Source organism: Eumetopias jubatus, unplaced genomic scaffold (genome assembly GCF_037043125.1).
Source record: "Eumetopias jubatus isolate StellerSeaLion01/CBP00866 unplaced genomic scaffold, mEumJub1_p1.0 scaffold_13, whole genome shotgun sequence".
Taxonomy (NCBI): Eukaryota; Metazoa; Chordata; class Mammalia; order Carnivora; family Otariidae; genus Eumetopias; species Eumetopias jubatus.
Genome location: NW_028274819.1, coordinates 53248839 through 53261049, shown reverse-complemented (window position 1 = coordinate 53261049; position 12211 = coordinate 53248839). Strand labels below are relative to the sequence as shown.

Genomic DNA, 12211 nt, shown 5'->3' with positions numbered 1-12211 from the left:
GACTCTAGAACCCAACCAGTGTGCTTGGGTTAGACTGGAAACCACAAGGCTGCCCTGTATATTTGGTCAGACGGGGCTTAGGCTGTATTTGAGAGAGGCTGGGTCCCAGGGAAGGGCCTGGCCTGTTTATATGTTCAGAGCAGGTCGTGGTCTGTCTGACTTGCTCTGTACAACTTCCAGTGGGACTCTATACATCCAGATATTAATTGGGGCTTTCTCAGGGGGAAGAGGACAAAGAAACTAAACAAAGATAAATAGGTAATGGGGTGCCTGGGTGGCTTGGTTAAGCGTCTGACTCTTGATTTCAGCTCAGGTCATGATCTCAGGGTCATGAGATCCAGCCCTGTGTCGGGCTCTGTGCTTAGTATGAAGTCTGCTTGAGATTCGCTCCCTCTCCCTCTGCCCATCCCTCCCTGCTCTCTCTCCCTCTCAAATAAAATAAAATCTTTTAAAAAAATTTTAAAAAAGGGGGTACCTGGGTGTTTCAGTCTGTTGAGCATCCGCCTTCGGCTCAGGTCATGATCTCAGGGTCCTGGGATCAAGCCCCGCATTGGGCTCCCTGCTCAGCTGCGAGGTCTGCTTCTCCCTCTCCCTCTGCCCCCACTTGTGCTCTCTCTCTCGAATAGTAAATAAAATCATAAAAAAATAAATAGGTGAAAGCAGTTTTATTATTGAATGGAAATAGAAAAAGCATTCTGAGAATTTAAAAAGCAATTGTTGGCCAACAATGGACCTGTTGATTTGAGCCCATAATCTCCTCATGATTTCAGGCTGTCCCTCAGTAAAGCCTGCTTATTTCTTATTCCCAGGGTCACAGCCTCAACTTCCCAAGTTAATAAAGTCCTCTCACCCTGGCAATTTCCCCTCCACTATCATACCTTGCATTCTCTCTGCATTCTCCCCAACCTCCTGGGCTGATTTCTTGCTATAGAGCATCTTTTCCACATGTTGCCGGATCTCCCTGGTCCTCACCCCGTAAATGACAGGATTCAAGGCTCCTGGGAGCAGCAAGTAGATGGCACTGAGCAGGTTCTGGACATCCTGAGACATAGTCTTGGCTACTCGGAAGACAGTGGAGGTGGAGAGACCAGAGAGGTAGATAGTGAGGATGACCAGTAAGTGGGAGCCACATGTATGCAAGGCCTTGGCTCGGGCTCCCCCAGAAGAGATCCAGAAGGCAGCATAAATGATGCGGGTGTAGGAAGCCCCTAGAAGGGCTAGATCAAAGGTCACAGTGACCAACCGCATGGCCAGTCCCAACTTATTGTTTGTTTTTTTCCAACTTATTGTTGAAAGTCAAGTCTCCACAAGCTATGCTCAACAGTGCAATGTACTCACAGGTGAAGTGTGGAATCACCATTGTCCGGCAGAATCGAGCTTGTGACATTAGCCCACCAAAGGCACTGCCACTCCTAGGCTCCGTGTCAGGGCAAGAATGGCCAGCACAGCCAGCAGGTGGGAGGTCATCAGGTCAGTATAGCGGTGTGGGTGACAGATGGCCACGTAGCGGTCTAGGGCCATGGCCAGCAGGAGGTTGTAGTCTAGAAGGAGAGTGAAGTAGATAAAGAACATTTGGGCCAGGCAGCTGTGCAGTGATATGGGGTTAGCATAATGCACAAAGCCCGCCAGCATTTTGGGCACCATGGCAGTGGCAGCACAAACGTTGATAGCCAGGAGCAGGGCGATGAGCAGGTACATGGGCTGATACAGGCTCCGCTGGGCCACCACCGTGTGGATGGCCAGGGTATTGGCAGAAATGACGGTCACATAAAGGAAGGTAAGAGGCAGGACCAGGAGGGGCTGCCACTCTTGCAATACAGGGAAGCCCATCAGGAAGAAGTTGGTGTAGGAGGTGTCAAAGGTGCTGGTATTTCCATCCTCACCCATTAACTTTGGCCCTGGGTTGGCCTCTGGAGTGGGGATCAGAGACGGTTGGAACAACATGGTCAATGGAAGAACGCCTATTTCTTTTTCTTTCTTTCTTTTTTTTTTTATATATAGAGAGGGTGCGCATGAGTGTTGGGGGGGCGGCGCAGAGGTAGAGGGAGAGAGAATCTTAAGTACGCTCCATGCCCAGCACAGAGCCCAAAACGGGGCTCGATTTCACGACCCTGAGATCATGACCTGAGCCAAAATCAAGAGTCAGACGCTTAACCGATTGAACCACCCAGGTGCCCCTGCTGATGGACGTCTTAGCTTGAACAAGGTCAGTCTGTCTCTGTCACATGAACTGTAATTTGCTCTCCTGTTTTGCATTTTAGGATTACTCAGGTAGTTCCTCATGGAGCTTCTTGACACTAAACAGTCAAGAAAGGAAATGTAGAATAACAGCCTCCTCAAGGAGGGGCAGAAGGGACGAAAAAGAATGAGAGATGAGCAAATCAGTTAACTGGCTGATGAAAGTCTTGAGAGAGATTGAAGAGATATTTTGAGAGTTACATCAATCAGACTTAAGAGCAATTGGAAGTGGGGAGAGACCGAGGAATCAACAGTAATGTCAAGGGTTTTTGTTGTTGTTGTTGTTAGCGAGGATGACTGCATTGGTGCTCCTAAAGCCTGAGAAAGGAGGAACAGGGTTGGGGTGCTAGGAGGTACAATTAATTGATTGCATTTGGATGTGGTGAGGACTGGTAGATGAAGAGATGCCCAGTCAACATGCCCAGTCAAAAATAAGATGGAGAGTGTGATGGGGGGATTAAGGCTGGAGATGACTATGTGAGGATTAGAACTTCATAGATGGCATGAGACAGAATCCTGAAGAGCAGATGCCAGTGAAGCAGACTGAGAAAAAGAGGGGAGAGAAGCAGTGTGAGAGCCAGCAGCAAATGGAGTTCTGGAAACCAGAGGAGAGGTTTGGTTGCTCTGGAGGCTTTGAGGTAAAGGAATTTACAGACTGAGTAGAGGCCAAAGACCAACCCAGCCAAGTCACCCTACAAGGCTTAATGTTTTGGAGTAGCAGAGGAGAGGGACAGGTAGGAGGCTGTGATGAAGATGCCAGAGCCGTGTGCAACTCCTCCCTTGGAAAGGTCAAAACCACACGCAGAGCTCCGCCCTGTCCTCACAAACTGGCGACTGGGTTCCTCTCTCTTCCTTCGGTTCCCAGGGACAGATGTCTCTTCTTTCTTCTGTCCTCAGGACATCTACTTCTCCCCCTTTCCCCTTAGCATTTGAAAAAGTTCATCTCTGTCTAGAGAAAATAAGCTCTACCTTAACTTGATACAACCCTCAAGCTTTCCATCTTTCTCCTCACCTTTATTTTTTATATTTTTTAAAAGATTTTATTTATTTATTTGACAGAGAGCACAAGCAGGGGGAGTGGCAGGCTGAGGCAGAGGGAGAAGCAGACTTTCCGCTGAGCAGGGAGCCCCATGTGGGACTTGATCCCAGGACCCTGGGATCATGACCTGAGCTGAAGGCAGACGCTTAACCAACTGAGCCACCCAGGTGCCCTATTTTTTATTTTTAAAAAGGATTTTATTTATTTATTTGAGAGAGAGCGAGTGAGCACGAGCACAGGGGTGGGGAGTGGGGGAGGGGCAGAGGACCCCAGGATCATGACCTGAGCTGAAGGAAGATGCTTAACCGACTGAGCCCGCCAGGTGCCCCTTTCTCCTCACCTTTAAAAGCAGAGCTCCGGGACATGCCTTTATCATGCAATAATCGCTGGCTTGCTGCTGGAGCTCTCTGCTGGACTGACAGTGGTGCCAGTAGGGAGACCATGTCTTCTTCATCTCTGCCCCAGTGCCCAGCCTGGAGCCCACGGCTGAATATGTGCTCAGTAAGTGTGTTGAAGGAACAAATGAATGTGCAAAGGGACGTGAATAAATATTTTCATTTGCAACTTAGAGCAGCCCTTGGAGGTTGCGTGAATGAATGAATGAATGAAAAATGAAACCCATCAAACCTCAGAGATCCCAAGTGACTTGCTCAGTCTCCCCTAACAAGAAGAGCCAGACCTCAAATTTAGGTCTTCTAGGACTCTTCCATCCACACTACCGCTTTCCCCCTCACACCCCACACAGGAGGCAGCATTGGACAGGTTCCAAGCATTCTTAGTCTCAGCAGTGATATTAAGAGTTAGCATTTATTGAGCACTTACTACATGCCAGACGCGATTCCAAGGGTTTTTCCATGTAGTATTTCTTTAATACTCACAGCAACCCTGAGGGATGAATTTATTTATTAACCCTGTCTGTAGATGAGGACACTGAGGTTTAGAGACGGTAACTAATTTTCTTAACGTCTCATAGGTATTACATGATAGGGCTGGGATATGAACCTAGGTTCTCGATGGTAATGGGTGGAGTTCAGGTCCAGCCTGCCTCCAAATCCCCATCAATCTGTCCTCTACCCCAGCCTCACCGTGGAAGCCTGTGGTGGTCTCCTGTTGGGGTGCAGTCTGCCGTGGCTTTGGTTTCGCCTCAGAAAAGCACTGATCTGTGAGGCTGAAGAGGAGGGATGGACAAGTAGACCTGTGACTCCAGGGGAGGAGCCTGAGGAGGTTCCCTGTGGACACTCATGTCCAAGGACGCCAAGGAGGAGACGAGAAACCCAGAACTCCCGGGGGACCCCCGGGAGAGAGGCTGGGTGGAGGTGACAGTGTACTAACATTTTCATTTCTATGGCTCTTGGTATTTCTCAGAGAGAAGTCACATCTGCTGAGGGATTTCCCTCATTTTACAGTTAAGCCGTTAGAGGCTTAGAGAGACAAGGCAGTGTTCAGGTCAGGCTCCGTCCCAGGGGCACCCAGAAATGACCTGAGGCTCAGCTGAGGGGAAGGGGCTTTTGCAATCTGGGGATTACATAGGCACTCAGGGTCATCCAAAGACAGGAAAGGACACTTGGGGGACAGTGGGAGAGCCAGGGACCTGATTTAGGTGCAGAGTGTGTGTGTGTGTGTGTGTGTGTGTGCGTGCGCACCACACGGAGAGGGCTGAGGGATTTACTTGCCCAGCGTAGGCGGCTCAGGAACGGGGGCAGGTGGTGACTTCAGTGTGGGCTCTGCTGCAAAGAGCTGAGACGCACAGAGGCAGGGGCTGGCTCCCCTCACCACTTTGTCCTCTGGAATTTGAAAATAGAACTGCAAAGCTCCTCTTTTCCTTTCTTTGGATTGAGTATTTTATGATTCGATTCTACTCAGCGTGTTTGCTGCGCCTTAGTTGTATCATTTTAGAGGTTGCTTTAGCATGTATGGTCCACATCTTCAACTGACCACAGTCTATTTTAAGTTGTATTATTCGACTTCAACAAACAGTATGGGATCCTGATAACAGGCTTCTTCCATTTCCCCTCTCCCAGTGTTTGGGTACTGTACTCGTGTTTGATTGCTACATAAATAACAAACCCCACAATACATTGTATATATTTTTGGCTTTCTACAATCCATTATATCCTGAGGAGATTTAGAAAAATAGGAAAAATATATTATGATTGAAAAATTCATTCATGTTGCATGATACTGTATTTTATTGTTCTAATTTTTTAAATTTTATATATATTTATTTGTTTGTATTTTTTCATCATGATAAATGTACTCTTTAGTCCCCATCACCTATTTCATGCATTCCCCTGCTGACCTCCCCTCTGGTAACCATCAGTTTGTTCTCTATAGTTAAGAGTCTCTTTCTTGGTTTGCCTCTCTCTCTCCCTCTGTCTCTTTTTTCCATTTTCTCATTTGTTTTGTGTCTTGAATTCCACATATGAGTGAAATTAAATGGTATTTGTCTTTCTCTGACTGACTTATTTTGCTTAGCTTTATACTCTCTAGCTCTATCCATGTTGTTGTAAATGGCAAGATTTCTTTTTTTTATGGCTGAGTAATATTCCATTGTATGTAAATACCACCTTTTTTTTTTTTTTAAAGATTTTATTTATTTATTTGACAGAGAGAGAGAGAGACATTGAGAGAGGGAACACAGCAGGGGGAGTGGGAGAGGGAGAAGCAGGCCTCCCACTGAGCAGGGAGCCCAACATGGGGCTTGATCCCAGGACCCCGGGATCATGACCTGAGCCAAAGGCAGACGCTTAATGACTGAGCCACCCAGGTGCCCCACACCTCTTCTTTATCCATTCATCAACTGATGGACACTTGGGCTGCTTCCATAGTTTGGCTATTGTAAATAAGGCTGCTATAAATATAGGGTTGCGTGTATCCCTTTGAATTAGTGTTTTTGTATTTTTTGGGTAAATATCAAGTAATGTGATTACTGGATCATAAGGTAGTTGTATTTTTAACTTTTTTAAAAAAGATTTTATTTATTTATTTGTCAGAGAGAGAGAGTGTGCACAAGCAGGGGGAGCGGTGGGCAAAGGGAGAAACAGGCTCCCTGCTGAGCAAGGAGCCTGATATGGGACTTGATCCCAGGACCCTGAGATCATGACCTGAGCTAAGGCAGACGCTTAACTGACTGAGCCACACAGGCATCCCTATTTTTAAGTTTTTGAGGAACTTCCATACTATTTTGCAGAGTGGGCTGTACCAGTTTGCATTCCCACCAAGAGTGCATGAGGGTTCCTTTCTCTCCACATCCTCGTCAACACTTGTTGCTTGTATTTTTGATTTAGCCATTCTGTCAGGTGTGAGGGGATATCTCATTGTGGTGTTGATTTGTATTTCCCTGACGATGAGTGATGTTGAGCATCTTTTCATGTATGTGTTAGCCATCTGTATGTCTTCTTTGGAGAAATGTCTGTTCATGTCTTCTGCCCATTTTTAAATTAAATTATTTGGGTGTTTTTTTTTTGGTGTTGAATTGTATCAGTTCTTTATATATTTTGAATACTAATCCTTTATTGGATATGTCATTTGCAAGTATCTTCTCCCATTCAGTAGGTTGTCTTTTAGTTTTGTCGATCATTTCCTTTGCTGTGTAGAAGCTTTTTCTTTTGATATAGTTCCAATAGTTTATTTTTGCATTTATTTCTCTTCCTGATGTTAGAGAAATTGCTGCTTGTGCTCTCTTTAAGGATTTTTATGGTTTAGGGTCTCACATTTAGGTCTTTTTTCCATTTTGAGTTTATTTTTGTGTATGGTATAGAAAGGGGTGCAGTTTCATTCTTTTGCATGTAGCTGTCCAGTTTTCCCAAAACCATTAGTTGAAGAGACTGCCTTTTGCCCAGTGGGTAGTCATTCCTCCTTTGTCAAAGGTTAATTGCCCATATAATTGTGGGTTTATTTCTGGGTTTTCTATTCTATTGATCTATTTTTATGCGAATACCATACTGTTTTACTTACTACCACTTTGTAATATAATTTGAGGTCCAGAATTGTGATACCTCCGGTTTTGTTTTTCTTTTTCAAGTTTGCTTTGGCTATTTGAGGTCTTTCGTTGTTCCATGCAAATTTTAGGATTGTTTGTTCTAGCTCTGTGAAAAATGCTCTTGGTATTTTGATAGGGATTGCATTAAATGTGTAGATTGTTTTGGGTATTATAGACATTTGAGCAATATATATTTTTCTAACCCATGAGCATGGAATGTCTTTTCATTTCTTTGTGCCATCTTGAATTTCTTTCAGCCATCTTGAATTTCTTTCATCACTATTTTATAGTTTTCAGAGTATAGGACTTTCACTTCTTTGGTTAAATTTATTCCTATTTTATTTTTTTGGTGCAACTGTAAATGGGATTGTTTTCTTAATTTCACTTTCTGCTGCTTCATTATTAGTATATAGGAATGCAACAGATTTCTGTACATTGATTTTGTATCCTGCAACTTAACTGAATTCATTTATCAGTTTTAGTAGTTTTGGTGGAGTCTTTAGGGTTTTCTATATAGAGTATCATGTCATCTGCAAATAGTGAGAGTTTTACTTCTTCCTTACTAGTTTGGATGTCTTTTATTTCTTTATGTTCTCTAATTACTATGGCTAGGACTGCCAGTACTATGGTGAATTAAAGTGGTAAGAGTGGACATCCTTGTCTTCTTCCTGACCTTTGGGGAAAAGCTTTCAGTTTTTCACCATTAGTATGATATTAGCTGTGGGTGTTTCATATATGGCCTTTATTATGTTGAGGTATATTTCCTTTAGACCTACTTTGCAGAGGATTTTTATCATGAATGGATGTTGTACTTGTGACTGTATTTTATTGTTGATAGCATTTTAATGTATGAATATACCATAATCTATTTACACATTTTATTGCTGAAGGACATTATTTTGTTTCTAGTTTTTCACAACTTCAACAATGCCACTACAAATATTCTTATACATGCATTTTGATGCCCGTGTGTCTGAGGAGATTTATGGGGTCATGGGGTGTACATATCTTCAATTTCACTAGATAATGGCAAGTTGTCTTCCAAATGGTTCACCAATCTACAACCTCCCTAGTAATACATGAGAATTTCATTGTCATCTGCTGGGAAATTTTGTAATACATGTACAAATCTGCTATGTTTACACAATAGATGTGTGAAGTTGTACAGTGCGCAACTTGAACATCTATATATGAGAGGCTAGAGGTCAAATACCTTTTCTTATGCTTACTTTTTGAAGTGACTGTTTAAGTCTTTTGCCTATTTTACTATTATTTTACTCTCAAGTTGTCTGTCTTTTTCTTATTGATTTGTAGTTGTTCTTTACATATTCTAGATACTAGTTCCTTCTTGGTTAAATTTATTGCAAATATCTTCCCCAAATCTGTGGCTTACCTTTTTAGTTTCTTTTGGTGTCTTATAATCAAAGCTGTGTCTAGTACATAGCATACTTTTGTGCAAATTACAAAAGGCTCCCTCTCTGATGGCTTTGCAAGTGTAGTATGGGCTCAGTTTCCAGCGTTGTATCCCCTTCCTTCCTCATCCTTGTTTTCTAACAGCTTCAAGATCCTTTTCCTGTTTTCATAGAGGACATTGGCTCAGTCTACCTTTCGTCCCTGCCATTCTTCTGGACGACAGTACGGTGCATTCATGTCAGTGATCTGTACACCATCTTTGTTTAATCATTTGCTTCCTTCAACACAAGTGACATACTGTCCATCAAGTCCTGGTCACAAATATATGATCAGACTCTAGACCATTACCCGTAAATGTACTGCCTCTGAAGTCTTTTATTTTCATGCCTTCCTTTCCAACCGTCTTATTTCTTCCCACAGTACTCTATTAGGGCTGCAGAGCCATCGTTCCAAAACGCAGATAGGACCTTGCCACCTTGCCGCTTTGGACTCTTACGTGGTTACATATTGCCTGGAGTAAACCACAAACTCCTTATCACGATAGATGAGGCCCTTCATCAGCTGGCCTCTGCGTGCCCATCTGGCCTCCTTCCCCACCTGGCCCACATCTGCCCCTGTGCCAGGGAGACTGGGACTGGCGGGAAGTGCCCTCTCAGCCGTGTCTACCCTGCCTCTGTGCCTTTGCCCCTGCTGCTGCTTTGGCTTGGAATGCCTTTTCTTCTATCTCCTTCCTCTCCTGCAAACGCCTTATCTTATGTTTCAAACACAACTCAAATTCACCTTCTCTGTGAAGTGTTCTGTCTTAGCAATTGTCTTAGCAATTGTCCTTTCTCTGTGTTCCCACAGAGTTTTGTACATAAAGCTATTGTTGAACATTACATGTCTTTATACCTTGGAAACTTTATACCCTGGAGCCTCCTTCAGGGAAGAGACTGATTTTTTTTCTCTCTTTGCAATCACGAGGTTAGCATGATGTGTGTAAAATAGATGTTTGATGAATGATGTATGAATGAATGAAAATCACATGCAGAAAGAAGGGGAGAAAAATTAGAATGCAGAGACAGAAGCTTACTTTGCAGTTGATTACTGTATAACTCTGGATTAGTAGCTGCTTTCAGAAAACGGATCAAAGACTCTCAAAGATGAATGCAGATCGTCAAAGCCAAAATACAGCACAGATGACCGACTCGCACATTTACCCACTTGCTAGTGAGAGTGACTGTAGGAACTCCAAGTCCCAAAGAGTCAGGCAGGAAGCTCCCTGTGCGAGGGCAGAGACTGGTGCTGGTAGCTGTGCCCTTTGGAACAGAGTTGCCAGGTGCTGCCTGTTTTCCTTGGTCCTGGCTCCATAGATGATGGGGTTTACTAGACATGGGAGCAGCAAGTAGAGGGCGTTGGGCAGGTTGTGCTCGTTCTGGGAGGCGGTGCGAGCCACCCGGTAGACGATGGATGAGGACATGGTGGAAGAGTAGACTGTGAAGATGACCAGCAGGTGGGAGCCCCAGGTGTTCAGGGCCTGCTCTGCTGGACGAAATCCAGAAGGCGGTGTGGATGATGCGGGAGTAGGAAGCTCCAAGTAGCACATGTCCAGTACTCTGTTGAAGATGTGGACAGTGAGCCCCACAGTCTTGTTCAGGGAGATGTCCCCACAGGAGAGGTTCATGAGGGCCATGTGCTCACAGGCAAAGTGGTGGATTATGTCTGAGTGGCAGAGGCGAAGCTGGGAGGCCAGCCCCACCACTGGATCGCCGATGTAGGTGCCACCCCCAACAGGCCAGCCAGCACCTGGCCCGTCACTCTCTTGGGGTAGCGGAGAGGGTAGCAGATGGCAACATAGCAGTCCAGGGCCATGACCCGCAGGATGTTGCAGTCAAAAACAACGAGGAAGTAGATGCAGAACATCTGGAGCAGACAGTGAGACAGGGAGATGCGGTTGAAGTGGGTGGAGAAGCCAAACATCATGGCAGGCACCACGGTGGTGGCAACACTGATGTTGACAGCCAGGAGCAGGGCAATGAGCAAGTACGTGGGCTGATGCAGGCTCTGCTGGGCCACCACCGTGTGGATGACCAGAGCATTAGCAGAGATGATCACCAGGAAGAGGCTGAGGAAGGGCAACACCAGGAGGGCACGGGAGTCCTGCAGCCCCAGGAAGCCCACCAGGAGGAAGCTGGTATAGGACACATTGGAGCTGCCATTGCTCCAAGATGACATTGTCCCTGGGGAGCAGGATGGCTCTGGGAAGGTAAGAGATTCAGGAGGCCTGGATTCTGTACCTTGACCCCACCAGGGCCTGCCCCACCTTCACTAGGCTTTGGTCTTCATGAGTCAATGTTCCTGGAGAAAAAAGGAGAATTTAAGGTTCATAATTTAATGAGATATACATCTTTCAATAAATCTTTGCATTTCAAATATAATGAGAAAGCTGTATCAGTCTTGTTGCAGAGTCACTGGGGCTACTATTAAATTACTATGATTTAAGAATATTTTTAGTAATTTCATGATTGAAAAATATGATCTCATTTTAATTTGCAGGTTCTCATTTGTGAAATTTCTGTTCATTATACTTTGCCCAGGTATATAAGGGACTGTTTCCCGCAATTTAATTATTAAAATTATTGTCCCTTTCTTATCCACTGAAACAAAATTTCTAAGTCTTGTTACTATTTTTATTTTGTTTCTGATGTTAAGACTGAGAATTTTAAATTTATAAAATGAAATCTATTGGCATTTCTCTTTGTGAGTTCTTTTCTTGGTTTTAAGCTTAGCAAGTCTTTTCTCATTCAAAGATCAAAGTGTTCCTCTTTAAAATATGGTTTAATTTTTTCATATTAAATTTCGACCCACATGAAATTCATTTCTGTCACAAAGTGACAATCTAAGTTGATCTATTTCTCCCCAAGTAGCTAAATAATTGTTCTTGTTTCATCTTCTCCATTGCTTTGTGTTACTATTGTTATCCTAGATTAAGTTCTTATATGTGATGGGGTGGTTTTATAGGTAGTGGTGTTCTGATTGCTCTTGTGCAAATACCAGGATATTTTTTTTAAATAAAAGCTTTATTGAGGTATAATCACATACCATACACTTTACCCATTGAAGTGTACAATTCAATGGTTTTTCAGTAAATTCACAGAGCTGTACAACCATCACCACAATCAACATTTTCATCACCCCAGATAGAAATCCTTTGCCCACCGGTAGTCACTCCCCATGTCCCCCAGTCCTCTCAGCCCTAGGCAACCACTTCTTGTGTCAGTGGATTTGACTATTCTTTGACATTTCATACAAATGGAAGCATAGAGCCTGTGGTCTTTCACAGCTGGTTCTTCTCACTTGGCATAATGTTTTCAAGTTTCATCTATGTTGTAGCCGTGAGCATATGGTTTCTTTTTAGTGGCTGGAGAGTACTCCATTGTCTGGATATACCATCTTCTATTGATCCACTCATCAGTTGGTGGATATTTACATTGTTTCCACTTTTTGGCTACTTTGAATAATGTTTACACAAAAACTTTTTGTGTAAACAGGTGTTTCCA

The 12211-nt window shown here is 44.0% G+C and overlaps 2 pseudogenes; both read right to left on the bottom strand.

Annotated features, from left to right (window-relative positions):
• Positions 1-846: 846 nt before the first annotated feature.
• On the bottom strand, positions 847-1887 carry LOC114218641 (olfactory receptor 52Z1P-like; annotated as a pseudogene).
• An 8030-nt stretch (positions 1888-9917) lies between these two features.
• Positions 9918-10886, bottom strand: LOC114218616 (olfactory receptor 52Z1P-like; annotated as a pseudogene).
• Between the last annotated feature and the right edge of the window lie 1325 nt (positions 10887-12211).